This window comes from Rhinoderma darwinii, chromosome 7, assembly GCF_050947455.1.
Source record: "Rhinoderma darwinii isolate aRhiDar2 chromosome 7, aRhiDar2.hap1, whole genome shotgun sequence".
NCBI classification, from domain to species: Eukaryota; Metazoa; Chordata; class Amphibia; order Anura; family Rhinodermatidae; genus Rhinoderma; species Rhinoderma darwinii.
This window is the reverse complement of record NC_134693.1, coordinates 24484636-24508101: the sequence shown is the minus strand read 5'-3', so window position 1 is coordinate 24508101 and position 23466 is coordinate 24484636. Positions and strand designations below refer to the sequence as shown.

Here is a 23466-nt window from a genome sequence, read left to right as displayed (position 1 = left end):
AAGAAGTGTCCTGCACTTCTTTGATGAGGCAGTCAAACGACGACGCGTAAATTACAGGTCGTCGGCACAGTACGTCGGCAAACCCATTCAAATGAATGGGCAGATGTTTGCCGACGTATTGGAGCCGTATTTTCAGGCGTAAATCGAGGCATAATACGCCTCGTTTACGCCTGAAAATAGGTCGTGTGAACCCAGCCTAACAGTTATGTTTGCATTCATATATGCCGTATTTTACCATCATAGTTACATAGTTACATAGTTTGTACGGTTGAAAAAAGACACATGTCCATCGAGTTCAACCAAGGGATGGGAAAGGGGAAGTGGGATAGGAAAGGGGAAGTAAAAAATTTCTACACATAGCAGTTAATATTTTTTTGTTCTAGGAAATTATCTAAGCCTTTTTTAAAGCCATCTACTGTCCCTGCTGCGACCAGCTCCTGCGGTAGGCTATTCCATAGATTCACAGTTCTCACAGTAAAGAAGGCTTGTCGCCTCTGCAGGTTGAACCTTTTTTTCTCCAGACGGAGGGAGTGCCCCCTTGTTTTTTGAGGGGGTTTTACATGGAACAGGATTTCACCATATTTTTTGTATGCGCCATTCATATATTTATATAAGTTAATCATGTCCCCCCTTAGTCGTCTTTTCTCAAGGCTAAATAGGTTTAGTTCTTTTAATCTTTCCTCATATCTTAGATTTCTCCATGCCCCTTATTAGCTTCGTTGCTCTTCTTTGTATTTTTTCCAACTCCAGGGCATCCTTTCTATGAACTGGAGCCCAGAACTGGACTGCATATTCTAGATGAGGCCTCACTAATGCTTTGTAAAGTGGTAATATTACCTCCCTGTCCCGCGAGTCCATGCCTCTTTTGATACACGACAATATTTTGCTGGCCTTTGAAGCAGCTGATTGACACTGCATGCTGAAATTTAGTTTATGATTTACAAGTACACCCAGATCCTTCTCAACAATTGACTCCCCCAGTGTAGCTCCCCCTAGGACATATGATGCTTGCAGGTTTTTCGTACCCAGATGCATAACTTTACATTTATCTACATTAAACTTCATTTGCCAAGTGGACGCCCAAACACTTAGTTTGTTTAAATCTGCCTGCAATTCACAAACATCTTCCATAGTCTGAACTATATTGCATAGCTTGGTGTCATCTGCAAAAATAGAAATAGTGCTATTAATCCCATCCTCTATATCATTAATAAATAAGTTGAATAATAGTGGTCCCAGCACTGAACCCTGGGGTACACCACTTATAACTGGGGACCATTCAGAGTAGGAATCATTGACCACAACTCTCTGGATACGGTCCTTGAGCCAATTCTCAATCCAATTACAAACTATACTTTCTAAACCTATAGTCCTTAATTTACCCATTAGATGTCTATGAGGGACAGTGTCAAATGCCTTTGCAAAGTCCAAAAACACTATATCCACAGCGGCCCCTCTGTCTAGGCTTCTGCTTACCTCTTCATAAAAACAAATCAGGTTGGTTTGACAGCTTCTGTCCTTTGTAAAACCGTGCTGGCTGTCACTTATAATACTATTTATTGTCACATAATTCTGTATATAGTCCCTCAATAGCCCCTCAAACATTTTCCCCACAATTGATGTTAAGCTTACTGGTCTATAATTACCCGGCGAAGACCTAGTGCCCTTTTTGAAAATAGGCACCACATTTGCCCTGCGCCAGTCCCTTGGCACTATACCACTCATGAGAGACTCTCTAAATATTATGAAGAGGGGGACAGAAATAACTGAACTAAGCTCTTTAAGAACTCTAAGGCTGGGTTCACACACCCTATTTACGGACGTAATTCGGGCTTTTTAGCCTCGAATTACGCCCGAAAATATGGCTCCAAAGCGTCAGCACACATCTGCCCATTCATTTGAATGGGCCTTACGATGTTCTGTGCCGACGGTCATTTTTTTTACGCGCCGCTGTCTAAAGACAGCGCGTAAAAAAGACGCCCGCGTCAAAGAAGTGCCTGTCACTTCTTGAGACGTAATTGGAGCCGTTTTCCATTGACTCCATGGAAAAACAGCTCCAATTACGTCCATAATGGACGCAGCTAAAAGCGCCTGCACTTGCCATTACTCCTGAAAACAGCTCCGTAATTTCAGGTGTATCGGAGGCTGCCGTGTGAACATACCCTCAGTCTTAATAGAAGCTCCATTAGGTGGTTAACATTTTTTTCCAACTCCTGTTTGCCAGAGGCTGGCGATGTATTTCTCAGCATGTTGCTGGCACCGCACTAGGCAAAGGATTAAACAAATAATCCGATGCTATGGACCCACAGCAGTGTTTTCTACAACTTTTAATATTTTCTTCATAGTGTTTTATCCTATGGTCTTATAGTTCACATCTGTGAGCATTGTTACTTATTAGACGTGTGAGTTGGTGATGTGACGTGAAAAAACATAAAATGCGCTCACAAAAAGCAGTTTGCAACAGTTTCTTCACTAGGATTTTCACTGTAGAAATCTCAGTGATGAGCGAATTTTGTAAATTCTCATTCACACATTGTACATAAAAAAATGTTTTTTGCCGATAGTCTCCTTTAACTCCAGTGGGAGAAAGAAAGGCTAGTAAAAGCATATCTAAGACATATAATTGCAGTTCTTACATGTCAATGTGTTTTTCCATAGAAACAGTACTAGGAACATTTCCTTGAACTGCTTTAACCCTTTAATGACCAAGCTATTTTTTTACATTTTTCCATCGTCGCATTCAAAGAGCTAGAACTTTTTTTATTTTTGCATCGACATATCTGTAAGGACTTGTTTTTTTTGCAGGACAAGTTATACATATGGGGTACATATAATTTATTAAATAACTTTTATTAACTTTTTTTGAGGAGTAATAGAAAAAAAACTAGCAGTTTTGCCACCCTCTTTTTTTGCGTCCTTAACTTACGCCGTTTACTGTGTGGTCTAAATAACATAATAACTTTATTCAGCGGGTTGTTACAATTGCGAAGATTCCAAATTTATATCGTTTTCTTGTGTTTTACTGCTTTTACACAGTAAAAACACAGTTTTTTCAAAATTATTTGTTTTTGTGTCTCCATATTTGAAGAGCCATAACTTTTTTATTTTTCCGCCGATGCAGCTGTATGAGGGCTTTTTTTTTTTGCGGGACGACTCATAAATATTTTTTTTTATTGGTACCATTTTGGAGTACATGCGACTTTTGATCACTTTTTTTGAAGACAGGATACAATGAAAACAGCAATTCCGGCATTGTTTTTTATTTTATTCGCCGAGCGGGTTAAGTAACATAATAGCTTTATAGTTGGGGTCGTTACGGAAGCGGCGATACCAAATATGTGTAACTGTTTTACTTTTTTTTTTCATTTTATGAGGGGAAAAAGTGGGTTTTTCATATTTTTTTTCTTTGGAGTTTTTATTTTATTTATTTAACTTTATTAAACTTTTATACTAGTCCCACTAGGGGACTTTACTATGCAATCATCCGATCGCTTTTATAATACACTGCAATACTTCTGTATTGCAGTGTATTATTGCCTGTCAGTGTAAAACTGACATGCATCTGCTAGGCCATGCCTCTGGCATGGCCTAGCAGGCATTATCTAGAGGTAGACCTGGGAGCCTTTCTAAGGCCCCCGGCTGCCATAGAAAGCACCGACCCCCTGCGATCGCATAGCAGGATGGCGTGAGAGAGGGAGCCCCCTCCCTCCAAAACCACTTAGATGCGGCGCTCGCTATTGAGCACCGCATCTAAGGGGTTAAACGGGCGGATTTCGATCCGCCCGCTCGAGCAGCGTTGCTCGAAGTTCTCAGAGCAGGGAGTTTTAACTTCTCCCAGCGGCGCTGCTTTATTTTGATGCAGCGCTGTGAAAAGGCGTATGCATCCGAATAAAGCCCGTTAGTGGCCGCCGTGAAAGTAAAGTTGCATATTGCGACTAAATATGTATATTATTTTTACTATTTTGTAGTGCTTACTGTGCTGCCCTATAGCGATTCATACAGCAGCATATTATGGAGATATTCCATATACTATACCTCCATAATATGGCACCCGACTTAAAAAAAACTTGGTATGAAATCTGAGGTACAGCCTTTGAGCACCATATTATGGTTGTACAGAGCCAGATGTAGCAAAGTTTAACTTGACTCTGATAGCTTGCTGCAGCGTGATATCACACAACAAAAAGCTATTGAAAAGGTTGAGTTAAGGTTTCTTGCCACAGTGTATTTAACAGGTCGAATTAAAGATTGCTACATCTGTGTATGTACATATATGCACAGCGGTGCCCATCACATAACCAGGACAAATATTTTCTGACTCTGGAACACCTTTTTGTATATTTCAGCGGCGGACCTCAAGGAGAGGAACATGGTTCAAATATACACCAGGGATGCCAGCTGTCAATACCCTGCAGACCTGTCATCATAGATGCATTGGAGGAAGGCAGTGTCTCCAATGTATCTATGACAGCAGGTCTGTCATCAGTGGCAAAACTACCGGCAACGATGCTACGGGGGGCTGGCATAAAAGGTCCTGATGCTGGCTACTGTCAGGATGTTGTGTGCGACAGCACCTGGAAGTGAAGAGTGGTAAAAACATATACGGTACTGTGCAAAAGTTTTAGGCAGTTGTGGAAAACATGCTGCAAAGTAAGAATGCTTTCAAAAATAGAAGTGTAATAGTTTTTTTTAATCAATTAACAGAATTCAAATTGAATGAACAGTAGAGAAATCAAATCAATATTTGGTATGACCACCCTTTGTCTTGAAAACAGCATAAATTCTTCTAGGTACACTTGCACACAGTTTTTGAAGGAACTTGGCAGGAGGGTTGTTCCAAACATCTTTGAGAACTAACCACAGTTCTTTTGTGGACGTAGGCTTCCTAAAATCGTTCTGTTGTTTCATGTAATCCTAGACAGACTCGATGATGTTGAGATCAGGGCTCTATGGGGGCCATATCATCACTTCTAGGGTTCCTCATTCTTCTTTACGCTGAAGATAGTTCTTAATGACATTAGCTGTATGTTTGGGGTCGTTGTCTTGCTGCAGAATACGTTTTAAGCCAATCAAATGCCTCCCTGATGGTATTGCATGATGGATAAGTATCTGCCTGTATTTCTCAGCATTGAGAACACCATTAATCCTGACCAAATCCCCAACTCCATTTGCTGAAACTGACTTCTGTTACAGCCAAATATTTAAACTTTTGACTCATCAGTCCAGGACACCTGCTGCCATTTTTCTGCACCCCAGTTCCTATGATTTCATGCATAGTTGAGTCGCTTGGCCTTGTTTCCACATTGAAGGTATGGGCTTTTACCCGCAATTCTTCCGTGAAGACCACTTCTGGCCAAACTTCTCCGAACTGTAGATGGGTGTACCTGGGTTCCAATGGTTTCAGCCCTTTCTAAGCTGATGGCACTGCTGAACATCTTCCGATTTCGAAGGTAAGTAAGCATGATGTGTCTTTGATCTACTGCACTAAGTTTCTTTGGCCGACCACTGCGTCTACTGTCCTCAACATTGCCCGTTTCTTTGTGCTTCTTCAAAAGAGCTTGAGCAGCACATCTTGAAACCTCAGTCTGCTTTGAAATCTTTGCCTGAGTGAGACCTTGCTGATGCAGTATAACTACCTTGTATCTTGTTGCTGTGTTCAGTCCTGCCATGGTGGACCTAAGAAATAAAACTGTCTTCCACAACCTCACCTTTGTAGCAGAGTTTAGCTGTTCCTCATCCTGTTTTACGCCTTCTACACAGCTGTTTCTGTTACAGATAATGACTGTGTTTCAACCTACATATGAAAATGATGATCATAATCAGCTGTTTTGTATAGTTGGTTAATCAAACACCTGACTGTAATCCTACAAAATCCATGACTAATAACAGTAACATTTTTTAAGGCATTCTTACTTTGCAGCATTTTTCCACAACAGCCTAAAGATTTTTACACAGTAATGTGTGTGTGTGTGTGTGTATATGTGTATATATATATATATATATATATCTATATATAAATCTATATATTTATACTCAAAGAGGTCGCCTTGTCGTGGCAGGTGGGCTCACACAATTTGATCAAAATATGCGCTAACAACCTCCCTATTGTAAGTAGATTTAGCAGTAATGCATATTTATTTATATTTAGTGGCATAGGTGGCATTAGTGTTCGCAGTGTGCTGTCGCTATTTTCTTGTGTGCTGTATATATTTGCAGTCACAGGCATTCTTGTACCTGTATACACGTTTTCTTTCATTTTGTTGGAATGTGCTGTTCAAACTTTTGTGTTGTTTATGTGATTCATATATGTGGGGTTAGTGACTTCCTCCAATTTTTGATCTTGCACTCCATTCTGCCCTGGGTGATTTTAATTAGTTTAATGCTGGTTCCTACCATCCCCAAGAATATGTAGGTTTAGTCCCACTTCTGGGTGTATGTGCAGCATAGGTTCCCACCTCATAGAGGTTTCTTTGTTGTGGCAGGTGGGCTCACACAATTTGATGAAAATGTGCGCTAAGAACCTCCCTATTGTAAGTAGATTTAGCAGTAATGCATATTTAATTATATTTAGTGGCTTAGGTTATAATTTTTATTTTTTTTATGGTCTGGTTTTCGGGTCTGAATTAATTTAGGGGTCTGGTCTGAGGTGTAAATTAATTTTAGAAGTCTGGACTCATTTTCCCACTAACAGATAATAATAAATCTTGATATAAATAATTCTACAAAGTTTATAAAACATTAGCAAAATTACATATTTACTGTTGCTGTACAGCTCGGACCTTCACCTGAGCGCAGACCCAGGCCAGGTAAGCAGACTTTACTAAAACTAGTTGAATGCCCTTTCCCATATTGTGTAGAAAAATTAAATGTATAAAATCAAAGCCAACATATTTAGGCCTCGTGCACACTTACATCACCGTTTTCACGGCCGCTTTTGACGGGTCCGTGAACCCGTTTTAGCGGCCGTGTGGTGTCCGTGTGCACTCCCGTGTGCACTCCGTGTTTCTGTTTCCGTGCGCCGAGCATGGTACTGTCCAAGGCGACAGTACCATGCTCGGCGCGCGGAAAATACATACTTACATTCCTCCTGTCCGGCCTCCAGCAACGACGTTCAATCCATGTCGCCGCTGCAGCCAATCACAGGCTGCCGCGGCCTCGGCAGCCAATCACAGGCTGCCGCGGCCTCGGCAACCAATCACAGGCGCCCGCGGCCTCGGCAGCCAATCACAGGCTTCCGCGGCCTCGGCAGCCAATCACAGGCTGCCGCGTCACAAAAGAAGGTCGGACTGGAGGAAGAAGAGGGACCCGTCACCAAGACAACGACCGGGTACGTATGAAATGCTTTTTATTTTATTTTTAATCAGCAGCCTCTTTTCTCTATCAGTTATTGATAGAGACAAGTGGCTGCCGATTAGTGTAATATTTTTCTAATGTTTTTCTGCCCGCCCGGCGGTTGCTAGGCAATGGCTCCGTCACACACGGACGGCCTTCCGTGTGCCTTCAGTTTTTTTGACGGCCCCATTGACTTGCATGGGCCTCACGGTCACGGAATCCCGGACCAAAGTAGGACATGCTCTACTTTGGAACGGAACGGAGCAACGGACCGTCAAAATAAATTAAGTGTGCATGGCCCCATTGAAATTAATGGGTTCAGGGTGCTATCAGTGACAAAAACGGATAGCACCCTGAAGGAAAAAACTGAAGTGTGCATGAGGCCTTAACCAAGTAGATGGAGCACATGAGATAGGTTAATATATAGTAATGAAGAACAATGGCTGAAAAAAATGGTTTAATGAATAAAATATTGTGCTGCCGTGGGTGTATAGAATTCATTGCTAATAATACAACACTGTAGAGAATATGGAATTAACTAATGACTAATTACCACATTTTGCTCTTGGTTTACATTCAAAATTATAGTGAGCGGAAATGCAATTATAATATTCCTATTGTTTTATTTTAAATGTGATACAAATTCTTCCAACTGCAATTCACTAAACACAAACCATATATTATTCTGTCTGTATGAGAATCTTACAGGCGAGCATGAGATCTACTGATTGGAATATGTAGCTATAGATAGGACTCTTCTGAAAAGATTCTCATGCCTTTTATTTTATCTGCAATGAATATTTTCTAAATGCACCAAGATAATTCCACATACATCTGCTGGAGACGTCTTTCTCTTCTGACATAAAAGGCAGCGGAATCGTTTCTTTTTTTTCAGATGTCTTAAACGATATGGCCCAATTTTCATACTTTAAATGACATATCAAGTTTATTTTCATTTAATTCCACCTACAAAAGCATCTTGCTCATAAATGTGGTTATTACCTGACTGTGAACGGTAAGTACATAAAATTGCTATTTCAAAAGTTTATAAAGTTTAAGTAGGTTGATTTTCTAGATAGCCAAGAGTATGGAAATAGTTTAGAATAAATAGTGTGAGAGAGAAGCGATTTATTAAAAAATATGCACTTTTGCGTGACCTTTCATTTTCTGAATTTCTTCTACGGTGCACTCCCCATTTCAATCATAGGAAAATATTCTGTATACGATGTTTGTTGGATCATGAGATGGAAAAGTTTAAAGCATAGAATTCTTTAAAGGGGTTGTCCGGGATTAGAAACAAAAGATCTGCTCTTTTTCCCCAGAAATAGCGCCATCCTTGCCCATGGGCTGTGTCTGGTATTGCCATTTAGTCTAGTTTTCTTGTATTGGGATGAGCTAAAATACCATGCACAACCTATAGACAAAAGTGAAGTTTTGTCTGGAATAAAATCTGACTGTGTTTTTAATCTCAGACAAGCCTTTCAAAATCCTCAATATTTTTACAGTACTTGTAGCATACCCCCCAACCGTCTTGTTTTTTTTTCGCAAGTTTGTCCCGCAGAACGAACCTCAAAACGATGGAGGTTAATGCCAATATGCCTCAAACTAAACATTTCTGTGGGCGTTCCTGGGCTGAACAGCGCAGGGCTTAATAATGTCCAGCAACATTTTCTTTTATTTTCGGGATTTAGAAATCAACCTTGTTTGCAGTATAAAAACCCTTAAAACATTTTTGGGGATGTTTTATATTATCAGAGGCCTAGCTATAGAGGATGGAGAGATAGTAGTTGCACTCTGGCCCTAGTGCCTAATGAGGCCCAATGGTCAGTTTGCCACATAAGTAAACACCTGTATTATAAATGGCACAACGTAGGTGGGAGCTCACCATTCTGGTGGTTCAGGGTTGTTGATAGTAGACTGTCAATATACTGTATTCTGTAGCCTTCCACATTGACATAAATAGCAATGGCTCGTTCATGGAAAGTGAATATAGCCAGGGTTAGATTGGCCTACAGAGAACCAGATGATCCTCTAGTGGACCCAGTCACTACATAGCCCATGAAGTCTAGCAGTGGACAACCTCATTGAAGTTAGTGCTGGATCTGAATATTTGATGTTGGGGATAGGTCATCAGTATATGATCGGTGGGGGTCCGACCCCCAGACCCCTCACCGATCAGCGGCTCCGCCTGCCTCCTGGCACCGGACTTCCATGCCAGAAGCAGATTGCTCCGGTCACAGAATAGTGGCCGAGATGCAGTACTGCAGCTTTTCTCCTATTCAAGTGAGTTCTGCAGCATGGCCACTATTCTGTGGTCGGAGCCATCTGCTTCTAGCTCCGACTACTGGACACCCTTCACAATATCCAGCAGCCGGAGCAGCTGATCGGTGCGGGGTCCAGGTGTCGGACCTGCACCAATCATATGCTGATGACCTATCCTGTGGATAGGTCATCAGTTGTCCATTTGTGGACAACCCCTTTAAGTTCCAATCAGATTGCCAGAAGTAAACCAGCCTCCCTGACTCCAAGAGGCCTCACAATAAAGGCTTAAATTGCAGACCGTTTTCCAGCCCCTGAATGGTTACTTGCGAGGCTCTTTACTGGCCCAGTTGGATATACTGTATAAAGGGCTCTAGGATTGTTTCTGTTCCCTTCTTCACAAACGCATGTACAGCATAATGCATGTATCTCTAGAAAACAAAAAACAAATGTGGCATTTATTTAGGTACAAACACCTGTGACAAAGACCAATTTGCTACGTAATGCGATGCAAAGGTAATGCGGATTGAGTAGGAGCCTCATTTTTGTCACTTTGTGTCCCCTGATTAATGACCCCCTCCGGTTTATTTCAGCTGTTTGCCTTGCTGAATTGTCCTTGGTTGTGAAATTGCTTTCTTGTATCCCAACAGCAGAATGTTTTTACAGCACGGCAGGGGAATATGGAGATAAATCTTGACTGTCAACAAGATGTTGTTCCTTTGTACTGGCTTTCAGAGAGTAGGTCTGTATTACCGTACATCCATAGCAGGCTATTCATATCTGCAAAAGATGAGCACAGAGATTTTTTTTATTTGATTTGCCCCTTGTCTGTCTGGACTTTTTATCAGATTTTATTCTCATTTACAGCGAATGGGAATAATCTTCAGGCTGACAGAGTGTGCTTTTAAAGAAAGAACATAACTGTACTTTTCTTCTATATATTTACAAGCGAAGTAATATACATAAAAAGAATGAGACTCTCTTGACTTGTCATTCGGCAACTAAAATGAAAGAGAGGTTCCACAAGGGAGATAAAAACTCCATCGCTGTTAAATTCATATGTCCTTTTTAAACGGATACCTCATGTTCTTCTCTCCAGTGGTGGGACCAGTAGCCGTCTTTCCAGAAGAAATTCTAGGCATGGAAGTGCTGTTAGTACATCCTCAATTTACACCACCAGTTCTTCTATAGACTGGTGGGTGACTAGGCTGGACTACACACCGGGTTAGACGACTCGACCACCAGTGTACCAGAGGATCCTCTAGCGGGCCATGGCTCTGACACAATAATGGTCTCCAAAGGTTCAGCAGAAGACAATCATATTTGGAGCAGACTTTGGAGCCAATCACTTACCACTAGGGTCTATTTCTTATGAGTTGATTCACAAATAACCTATTAGACCTTATTAACAAAGTTTAAGATTAAAAGTGGAAGTGCCTATGTTCTGTATAGATGGAGGGTTGGCCCTCAGAATCATTTGCTTGGGTGGGCCCAAAGTCAAATACTGTCTCTACACGGGTTTGGTGATCCAGTAAAGTCAACAGCTGGCTTCAGGTGTATCCTAGCAAATATACCTTATTCATGAGTTCTGCAGATCGCCATAATTAATCATTACAATGTGATTTGTTGTATGCTAGTTTTTCTTTAAGGGTAGAGACACATACAGTGTAAGCAGATTGGATTTTCCTGCAACGGAAAAGCTGTGGTTCCGCGCAAAAATCGCAAATCAGAAAAAAGCAAACATTTTTTTTTGTTTCAAAAAAAAGAAAAAGGTTCATACTTACCCCCGAGCGAGGGGGTGAGTCATAGTGAAGCAATTCTCTGTTCTGGGTGAAGGCATTTCATTCCATGTGACTGCTGCAACCAATCAAAGGCGGTAGAGTCATTCCAGGAGGCCTGGCTGTACTCAGAGCAGAGGATATGTCATAAATGGCAGATAGATTTGGGTCCCACCTCTGGGACCCGCACCTACTTCTATAACGGGGCCCCCTAAACCCGGTTCTAGCTTTTTGTGCTCACGCTGACTCCCGACCACTTACTGATTACATGGTCAGGACATGGTCGGGAGTTACAAAAACAGCGTAACTAGATGAGTTACACTGTTTCTGTAACTCCCATAGTACTGAATAGTAGCTATGGAAACAGCGTAGCTCGCGTGCAGTTCTTCTTCCATAACTGCCATTCACTACTATGGGAGTTACGGAAACCGCGTAGCTCAGCGAGTTACACTGTTTCTGGAACTCCCGACCATGTAATCCGTAAATGGCCGGGAGTCAGCGTGAGCACAAAAGGCTAGAACGGGTTTTAGGGAGCCCCGTTCTAGAGATCGGTGCGCGTCCCAGAGGTGAGACCCGAATTTATCTGACATATATTACATATCCTTTAGATATGCCATAAGTGTCCTTCATGGAAAAGTCCCATTTACGGCTCTGTTGTAGTTCTGTTGTTACCATTCAGCTGCTCTGCAGAAAAAAAAGCCTTGGGAATCCCCACCGATCTGTTAACGATGGTATGTCCTTGTGATATGTCATCTTTTAGTATGGTGGGAAAACCCCTTAAGGATAAAACAATCTCGCATTTAATTTTTTTTACTTGAACACTTATTTCCTTATTGTATTAATGACCTTGATCACTTATTATGGGTATAATGAATAACCTATTTTTCCATCAAATGTCCTAAACATGGCGGCAGATCAGCAGATATTCCATTTATGGTTCTCATACACCTTAGATGAATGTCTGACATTGGGCATGTTGGATGGCAATCGAGGCTCTGGTGTGTTTATCGAGTTGCATGCCAGTGAGCAAGTTAAAAATGGAAGGCATTTGGTCATCTATACCATCAATGGAGATGTTGGTTGTTCTGCCAGTCAACAAATTAACAGGTAAACTAATGTGTATATTTAGCTTTTGGACTTTTTGTCCATGTAACAAATATGTCTGTTGGGTGAAGAGGGCTTAAAATATGTTAGACAATGTACAGAATGTACCATGTTTATGGTGGTATGATCGTTTTATCAGTCTTGATTTTAATATTTTTTAAACTCATTATATAAACCAATGTAGTTTTTAATGTCAAGGCCCCGCAAATGAGAAAATACTGCGATAAGACGAGGTTAAGGGTCATAAGATAAGCTACTACCTCCGGAATTACTGCTAATCAAAGCTACTGTAAAATGTTGCAAAGAAATTGAGAACATCCAAATGACATCAGGCAGCAGTAAATCATTTCCAGTCTTACGTGCATTTTATGGACTCTAACAATTAAAGGGAACGTATTACCTATATTTTTTCCTAATTAAAACCAGATAGTGAATCATATTATCTTTTTTTATTATCTGGTTTCATTTTTTTATTGTAGATTTTTTTAAATTCTATTTTCTGTACATGATTATGGAGGCAGCCATCTTGCCTGAGCTGCTGTTAAAAGCATTTATAGATATGCTTTACAGCAGTCACCTGGACCATACGGAATAGGAGGGGACCCATGGACTTCTATATGAGAGTCTTCTAGGCATGTTCTGTGACTTGTGCAGAGACAGCTAACAACTCCATATAGATAACACTGGATCCATCATTCATAATACAATATAGAGGTTTTACTTGTCAGTGTAAGGGTATGTACACACGATAACTGCAATTACGTCTGAAATTACGGAGCTGTTTTCAGGAGAAAACAGCTCCAGCATTTCAGACGTAATTGCATGTACTCACGTTTTGCGGGGCGTCTTTTTTTAATGTAATTTGGAGCTGTTCTTCATTGGAGTCAATAAAAAACAGCTCCAATTACGTCCCAAGAAGTGTCCTGCACTTCTTTTGACGAGGCTGTAATTTTACGCGCTGTCTTTTGACAGCGACGCGTAAAATGACAGGTCGTCGGCACAGAACATCGTAAAACCCATTGAAAGTAATGGGCAGATGTTTGCTGACGTATTGGAGACGTTTTTTCAGACATAATTAGAGGCGTAAAACGCCTCCATTACGTCTGAAAATAGGTCGTGTGAACCCAGCCTTATCCTGCCTGTGATGAGAAGGAGATGACTGCAGAGAAGTGATCTCTATAGAACAGGAAGGGCCAGTCTATTCTAAGGTTCAGTGGCCAGATTGAAAACGGCAAGATTTTAGTATTATTTTTTAATATAGATAATGACATAGAAAGCAAAACATACCAAAAATGCTTAAAATATATGTTCAACATAAAATGTTGATTTAAACAATAGGTCATTTACTGATGACACATTCCCTTTAATTAATAAGAAACGAAGAAGGCGCACTGCAAACATCCTGCTTTTTTCTTATCAAATAACATTTGGTTTTGTAGCCAAATGCTATGGAGGCAGCCCCTGCATCTTATATGTGGCCCGAGCGGGGGTTCTAATTTAGATTGGTGCAATTCCCTTTCCTACCTTTGTATTTGCTATGGCCACCCCCCAGATCACTCTGAACAGAAATATTTAATACCCCCCTTGCTTGGCAGAGTCTTGGTGGGGATATTGACTGTTTTAAAACGAAACTATGTCTTTTCCCCAAATATGTTTTTTTTTGTCATCAGACACATTTAAATGATCTACTGTCCCACAAAATATCATACTCCTGGATGTTCAAAAATTGGAGGCACAGTATTAGACCTGAGCAGGCTATTGGCGTCGTATTATGGATCGTACAACGTGGATCTATAATATGTGCATGAAGCTTTCTAATAACATAAACTATCACCATCAAATCTCAGACTAACTTCCCGCACAGATGGTGCGAACACACTGCCTTTATATTTTACGGATGTTTTTTGTACTATTTTTAAGCTACACCTACCCAATGAGTCATTACACTCATTGCTCATTCACGAATACACTGTATTGTGTAGATTTTATGTTTAGCTATGGATAGGTACACACCACTTTTGGGCACAACATTCAGCATATACCCTGGGAAATTCTCCCCACATATTAATCCAACATGCCCATGGCATATGTTTGGCCAGTAAAAATCAGTATACCGTTGCCTAAATTTTATTAAAATGTGCAGTCGGCCACTTAATATAACTGCATGTTAATTGAAAAGTTATAGGTACCACAACATATTGCCCACATTTACTAATGATGTTAATAGTTAGATAGTGTAAACTTAGACCAGCGAGGCACAAAATTAGCCAAATATATCATAGTGGCATGATAATTTTGGCACGTATTGCATAACCTGTTAAAAACTTTTCTCTACCTTATATTACTTTTAGATTTAGCTTATTTGGTGCCCATTGGTACGTATTAAGCCACACACTTTCTGCCAAGCCAAAACGTCAAAATTGTGCCAAACTGTGCAAATTGCGCCAAAATTTGGCACGTTTTATGACACTTTCTAGACCCAGACACAGTAGCATGTCTGCCCCTCCATGTTTTCCTTTCAATGGGATAAGCCATAAATGCCTGATAGGTGTTAGCCCCTTGACTTCCATTTGACCGTTTTCTCCCATAGAAGTCTAAGGAAAGGTGGCCGAACCACAGTGCCTGTGGACTTTTCATTAATGTTGAAGATGGAAATATTCCTTTAACAATGTACCTTTAACTATGTACCATAGGCATTATGACCAGTTTCAGATGGCCTTTAAGCCGCAATACCCGCACCTTCTGCAGTTCAACTGAGCTGGACTTAGATCACTATAGAACCCTACCATAATCTAAGTTTGGTTCAGTTGAACCACGTTCAGTAAAAATGCAGCCACGTTACGGTCGTCTGAAACCAGCCTATATATAAAACTTGCTGACCCTGTAAAAGGGCCAAAAAAATAATATTCCTCTTGTACGGTTTATAGGCTAAGCCCCAGTCCACCTCATTATTCCAAAGCAGTCAATTTATTTTACAATCTCATGCAGCAGAAAACGTGTACACATGTGAATAGATCAGGGATCTTGTTTTGCTATATAAACAATTTAAATGATTCTATGCTTGCTATATTTTGCCCTCTAATTAACTGCAGCACTTGATAAACTGATTAATTAAATTTACTTAATGCAATATGCTTTAAAATGACAACTTGCTCGCTGTAAGGATTTGCTTACAAATAAAACGTTGAAATAAAAAATTCTTGAAAAAGATACTAATCAACCAAATAAATAATTAATGCTATTTAAACTGCATTCTTAATTAAGCATTTAAATAAATAGTTTACAGTTCAGTTCACAGAATAAAAGCAGCAAAAGATAGCTAAAAAAATTGTAATATAATGTGGAAATTGATGGCAATATAAACCATTTAGCAATAACATTAAAACCACCTGCCTAATATTGTGTAGCTCCCACTTGTGCTGCCAAAACAGCTCTGACCCATTGAGGCATGGACTCCACAAGACCTCTGTAGGTGTCCTGTGGTACCTGGGATCAAAACATTAGCAGCAGATCTTTTAAGTCCTGTAAGTTGGGTGGTGGGGCCGCAATTGATCGGACTTGTTTTTTAAGCAACCACAGATGCTCGATTGGACTGAGATTTATGGAATTTGAAGGCCAAGTCACCACCTGGATCTTTTTTGCCCTGTTCTTCAAACCATTCCTGAACAATTTTTGCAGTGTGGCAGGCGCATTATCCTGCTGAAAAGGGCACTGCCATTAGAGAATACTGTTACCATGAAGGGATGTACTTGGTCTGCAGCAATATTTAGGTGGGTGGTACGTGTCAAAGTAATATCCATTTGAATGCCAGGACCTAAGGTTTCTCAGCAGAACATTGGCCTCCACCGGATTGTCTTCTTCCTATAGTGCATCCTGGTGCCATCTCTTTCCCTGGAAAGTAAGACACACGCCCAGCCAGCCACATGATGTAAAGAAAACGTGATTCATCAGACCAGACCTTTCTTCATTGCTCTATGGTCCAGTTCTGATGCTCGCGGGCTCATTGTATGTACTTTATTCGGTGGACAGATGTCTACATGGAGACTCCGACCAGTCTGCAGCTACGCAGCCCAAAGTGTATAAAACTGCGATGCTCTGTGTGTTCTGAAACCTTTCTATCATAATTCACAGTAACTTTTTCAGCAATTTGTGCTACAGTAGCTCTTCTGTGGGATCAGACCAGAAGTGCTAGTTTTCTCTTCCCATGCTCATTAGTAAGCCTTGGGCGCCCAGGACTCTGTCTCTGTTTTTTCTTTGGTGCACTTTTAGTTGGTACTAACCGCTGCATACTCGGGAACGCCTCACAAGACCTGCCATTATATAGATACTCTGACGCAGTCTTCTAGCCATCACAATTTGACCCTTGTCCTCCTCCTCCTCATAACCTTATGCTCGCCTATTTACCCTGCTAACAATACATCAACTTCAAAAACTGACTCTTCACTTGCTGATGAAGGCTAATTTCACATCGCACACAACATCTCCTTTTTTTGGCCACAATCACGGCAAAACCGCAGCTTTTTTCCTAGATTTTGCAAAAATAGCTGCAAAATCAAGTTTTTTTTTCTGCGATCGTGGCTAAAACACGAATGGACTGTGATGTGTAAAAAACAGCCTAATATTTTCTACTCATTTACAGGCGCCATTGTAATGAGATTATCAATGTTATTCACTGCACCTGTCAGTGGTTTTAATGTTATGGCTGTACGGTGTAATGTGTATATGTAGGGGATTGCTACATTTCCTCTCATATGTGTACTAGGCTCCAGGAAGTATCTGTCTCATCCAGGGAAAGCTGGATGAGATGGAGTGGAATCCAGCAAAGCTGAGTTTCCTTAGCAAGGATTAGTTTTTTTATGGACTTTGGTAATTCGTAAGTTCGTGCCTGGATTTTTATGGAATGATAGGCAGGTTGGTAATGGGGCCTATCATTTCCTTCTTGTCCAGTACGGGTTTTGTCTGCAACCAGGGACGGCCTTAGGGGTGTGCGACCTGTGCCTTCGCACAGGGCGCATCACTCCAGCAGGTGGAAGGGGGCGCTGCACTGACTCCCTTCCACTGCTTGTTTCAGAAGCGCCCGGGCCCAGCGACTCAGCAGTCGCATTTCCTCCCGGGCGCTTCTTCACTTAGTGGCTGTCGCTACAGCTGTAGCAGCCATAGCGGCTGCTAGCGGCAACACCGGGCATGAGCAGTAGCGACGGCACTATAGCAGAGCAGGGAGGTACCTCCCTGCTCTGCTATCTACCAGCACCACTGTAGCTTCCTGAAGGAGCGGAATCCCCGTGTGGCCGGGGATTCCGCTCCTGGAGTGCTCCTTGATGTCTCTGTCCATATATGGACAGTGACATCAGGGGAAACTCCTGAAGCGAAATCCTCGTTCACAGCGTTGCAGACGCTGTGACTGGGGATTCCACTCCACGAGAAGCCAATCATGTCACTGTCCATAAATGGACACAGACGACAGGAGCTTCTCCTGGAGTGGTATCCCTAGTCACGGCGTCGGCAACACTGTGAACGGGGATTCCGCTTCTGGAGTTTCCCCTGATCTCACTGTCCATATATGGACAGAAACATCAAGGAGCGGAATCCCCGGCCACACTCCTTCAGTGGTGCTATCTACATGAAGTGGGGTGGGGGTTGCTATATACAACGGGGCTGTGGGCTGTGTGGCACTCTCTACAGGGGGCTGTGTGGCACTCTACAGGGGGCTGTGTGGCACTCTCTACAAGGGGACTGTGTGGCACTCTCTATAAGGTCGCTGTGTGCCGCTATCTACAAGGGTGCTGTGTGGCGCTATCTATAAGAGGGCTGTGTGGGGCTATCTACAAGGGGGCTGTGTGGCGCTATCTACAAGGGGGCTGTGTGGCACTACCTACAAGGGGGCTGTGTAGCCCTATCTACAAGGGGTCTGTGTGGCGCTATCTATAAGGGGGCTGTGTGGCGCTATCTACAAGGGGGCTGTGTGGCGCTATCTATAAGGGGGCTGTGTGGCGCTATCTACAAGGGGGCTGTGTGGCGCTATCTACAAGGGGGCTGTGTGGCGCTACCTACAAGGGGGCTGTGTGGGGCTATCTACAAGGGTGCTGTGTGGAGCTACCTACAAGGGGGCTGTGTGGCGCTATCTATAAGGGGGCTGTGTGGCGCTATCTACAAGGGGGCTGTGTGGCACTCTCTATAAGGTCGCTGTGTGCGACTATATACAAGGGGGCTGTGTGGTGCTATCTATAAGGGGGCTGTGTGGTGCTATCTATAAGGGGGCTGTGTGTGGCTATCTACAAGGGGGCTGTGTGGCGCTATCTACAAGGGGTCTGTGTGGCGCTATCTACAAGGGGGCTGTGTGGCGCTATCTACAAGGGGGCTGTGTGGTGCTATCTACAAGGGGGCTCTGTGGCACGATCTACAAGGTGGCTGTGTGGCGCTCTCTACAAGGGGTCTGTGTGGCGCTACCTACAAGGGGGCTGTGTGGTGCTACCTACAAGGGAAAGTGTGGCGCTACCTACAAGGGGAATCTGTGAGTGGTGGGCTGATGGTCATTTTACTGTGAGTGGGGGGGCTGATGGTCATTTTACTGTGAGTGGGGGGCTGATGGTCATTTTACTGTGAGTGGCGGGCTGATGGTCATTTTACTGTGAGTGGGGGGCTGATGGTCTTCAAGTGGTTTCTGCCTCTGACCTCCAATAGCAATTAATAGGAGGCATAAAATACCTGCGGCACCCGTTTGGTGCTTGTTTGCCTGCGTCTTTTGCATTCGCTTCAACAGCTTAAGAAAAAAAAAAAAAGCTCAAACATCGCTGTCAATTTCTGAAGGAATTTTGAGGCAGATTTTTTCTTGCCTTACAAAAAACGTGTGTAAACATACCCTACGAGTGTAGTGCTTTTTTTTTTTAGCCATTTTCTGGCTTTCTCAAAACAATTTTTTACTAGGCAGTTTGGACAGGCTTCCTTCAGCAAAAGGAATCCTGAGGCAGTTCCTTTGAGAAACCCTTCCTCTAGGCTGGTTGCCAAGGAGCTCTTTTGCATGTTCCCTCGTACCTTCGTACCCAAGGAGCTTTTTACAGACCAGCAGACTCCTTTCATCACTAGGGTCACTAAAGAAATGTGTAGGCTTTTAAAAATTAAACACCGGCATACATCTTTATATCATCCACAAACGGATGGTCTGGTTGAAAGGTTCAATAAGACACTAAAGGGCATGTTAAAAAAAGGTGGTTAACAAGGATGGCAAGGATTGGGATTGCCTTTGCGTTATTTAGTGTTTGCAATCCGTGAAGTTCGGCAGTCCACATGTTTTTCCACATTTGAGCTTATGTGTGGCAGACACCCACGTGGAGTCCTTGACATTGCTAAGGAAACCTGGGAACAGGAGCACACACCCTACAGGACTGTAGTAGGGCGTATTACTCTCATGCAAGACAGAATTGCTGTGATTATGCCAATAGTCAAGGAACACTTAGAGCAGGCTGAAGAGGCACAAAGCCGTGTTTGCAACAGGCTGGCTAAAGTTAAAACCTTCAACCCAGGGTGTTGGTACCAACTGTAGAGAATGTTGTGGTTTCCTTGATGAGTTTCGTGTAGTCTTCACTGGTTTGCAGATTCTCTTGGTTTTAGAACTGGCTATGGAAGGCCCCTCGCACATCATGTTTAGGAGATCCACTCTCCCGTATGTCTTTTTATATCAAAAGAAGGAACGGATCATGGCAAAATAGAGAGGGGAAACATTGCCTAAGGAAATCTAAGAGAATTCCCCTCTCTCTGGTGCCACAATTCGATCCCTTTGATCTATAAAAAAAACGTATAGGAGGGTAGATTTTCCAAATGTAATGTGAAAAGGGCTGTCTAGCTGTTTTTCCTCTAATTTAATAATTTAATTTTTAATACGCTCTGGAGGTACTTTCTCTAGTTTCGTGCACATCTCCTGCATTTAATAACTCATAAAATATACACAGGAAGTTCTGAGATAGGAACGTGTTTGGTTTTGTACATGTTCCCTCACATCATTCCTTATAAGTGTGTGAAATTAGATTGATACTGACATGTATGTGTTCAAGGGTGCACACAATGCCTTACTGATAATTTGTAAGGTCAGACATCTATGTCATAGTAGGCATGTTAGCAATTCATTAAAATCCTTGCCATTACATAGACACAATCAGCGGAGTGGAGAGTTATGTCATGGAAAGAGGCACTTTCAAATTTTAATATCAGCAGAATAAAACATGTCGGAACTTACAGTATCTCTGACTTTTTCCTACAGGGAATTAATCTGAATTAAGTATGTATTGTTCCTATTAGAAGGTACATTCCTCTTAAATCACTCACGCATTGCTTCTATACCTCATGGGAAATAGTGCAGAATCGAGTAATAATGGTATTAATGTAACATAATAAAATACATACATCACTGGAGAGAAGAACACTGAGGATGGTTAAACCACTTAAATATGTTTAGTAGCTAGACTATTTGTGAGCAGGGGTTATATATCATTATGTGATTAGTCTGTACTAACCATATATACACCATATAGCCATAATATTAAAACCGCCTGTTTCATATTGTGTACTGTTTCCATCTTTTCCATAGACTTTGAATGGAGCTGCAGCACGCATGCTTGATTGCCGATCCATTTAATGTCGTCCTCCTCCTCCGTGGATAGGAGATAATTGTTGATTCTGGTACAATCCCTTCATGGTGGGAAGAGCAGCTGGGTTTGGTCTGTGAGGTTGTCTAAAACAGCACCAATAGGGAGGTCTGATGTTAACGCATGCACTGGGGCAGCCCTTCCAGAAATTTTGGGGATAAAAAGGGCTATGCTATATTGTGAGAGAATATGCTACTACATGCAGGGGCATAGCTATAAGGGGTGCAGAGGTTGCAGTCACAACCGGCCCCTCTTGCCTCAGTTGGTCCAAAGGACAAGCAACAAAACCAGATAGGAATACTATAAAGAGCACATTGTAGGAGGGGGTTACAGATTTTGCATTGGGGCACAGGAGATTCAAGCTACGTCTCTGACTAAATGTATCTACGTTTTTTAGTAAATAATTATTTGTCTAATGCATATTCATCTTCTCTATTCTATTAAAGGGTAACTAAATGTTTGACAAACTTCTGACATGGTGGGGGTCCAAGCACAGAGGCCCTCACCAATCGCTAAAACTAAGCAGCAGAAGCGCTGGTGTGAGCGCTCAGCCGCTTTGTGTCTGTTCGGCTTTTTCTGGAAATCAATGTATCGGTGTACGGGCTCAATAGAAAGTCTATGAGCCCGTACTCTGATTCATCGGCTTTCCGGAAAAAGCCAAACAGAAACGAAGCGGCTGAGCGCTCACACCAGTGCTTCTGCTGCTTCATTTTAGTGTTTGGTGGGGGTCTCAGTGCTCGGACCCCCACCAATCAAAATTTCTGACATGTCACTATGACATGTCAGAAGTTTGTCAAACGTTTAGTTACCCTTTATCATCTATACAAGAACTAGTAATTCAGCACAACGCACATAGATTGTAGATGAACGGCCAATAGTAGAGTCACCCCTGGCAACCTTAAAGGATATATTTCCAGTTCTTTCATTTAAATTGTCCTTCTGTTACATTTATAATATCCGGTGTCCAGAATTATAATGGCATTCACATCACTTCTGAATAACTGGTAACTGGGTAGACGACAAGTACTATTTACTTATCTATCATAGACTCTGTAATCCTATAAATAAAAGATTACTTTAATATCTTGAAACACATTTCAACGCAAGGTAGTCACCTGTGTTAGAAGAAGTTGCTGGGATGGTTAATTTCATTCCTCTAGTAGGCAACATGGAGGAATATAGAATTAATTTTACAGGAGAATATGAGTATTTCCAATCAAATGCAACATCTTGACCAAGATTGTATTCCTTTAAGTCATTCACCTAGAGAGTGGCAATACATATAAATGTGTTGCTTAGCAAATGTTCTTCATGGAGTCCAGTCTTTAATAGAAGGTCAGTAGAGAGCGTCATGTAGTAGTGGACCCATTCCCAAGGGTTCAAAGTATTAACAGCAGAAAAATATTCTTGTTCATCATCTTCAACGCAACTGAAGTCCAAAATGAGGCTGGTACATTCGTTGTTCTGGTCTCTGTGTCAATCAAAATGTCAACTCCATCATGGTAAATGTTTATGTATTAAAAAGCTGCAAGCATACTGCTAATGTCCTATCACTGTCTTGTCAAGATTCTTGCGGGAAGAATAAGGAAATGCATTTCATATTGTCATTCCAGTGTGAAGTTCAGGTTTGACGTTAGAGGAAATGATGGCTGTTTCTCACGGTCCATTCTTATTTTCATTATCTGTATTCAGGAAATATTTGTAACTTTTTATCATTTTCTGTCTTATTAGTGTGGGGCTTTTATACATCCTGTTTCTTTTATTTCTTGGCACCATTTTGGCCATAGACGTAATGATTATTAACAATCCGACCACTTTTAAAATTGTTTGAGGGGCTATTCTATCTTAGGCTGTTCTAGCATATCAGTAGGAAACACCGCAACGTTGTGATAAGTGAGACACTGATCCCTGATCCACCCCCGAAATCCCAAGAGCAAAAAGACCATAGTCCATTTGGCTTTCCGTAAAGGAGCCGTAACGCTTAACTAGCATTGTGGCTCCTTCATTCTAAAGAATTAATGGAGGTCCTCATCATTTAGGAAGTGATGGCCGATCCTAGTGATGGTCCATCACAGATTTGGGTGGAAAAGCCCTTTAACGATAATTGCTGTGCCTATGGTACTAAAAAGTATTGGCTAGAACCATTATCTTCTCGGTTGTTATTGGTAAATTCTACAATTGTAGAGTTGAATTTTCTATTATCTCAAATAATACGTGTTGAGTAATGCATATACACAATATTTCCCACAATATTAATGTTTTTTCATGGGGTATATATTTTTGTATATGTCCCCTTCCCGGCAGGCATCCCAATCTAAAAAAAATGTAATCCCTGTTGTAGGGTGATCTTTACT

General features: G+C 41.7%; 1 protein-coding gene across 3 annotated transcripts in view; it reads left to right on the top strand.

Moving 5' to 3' along the window:
• The window catches only part of AGBL4 (AGBL carboxypeptidase 4), a 1201113-nt gene that overhangs the window by 83313 nt on the left and 1094334 nt on the right, over nucleotides 1-23466 (top strand). The gene's annotated exons all lie outside the window — the stretch shown is intronic.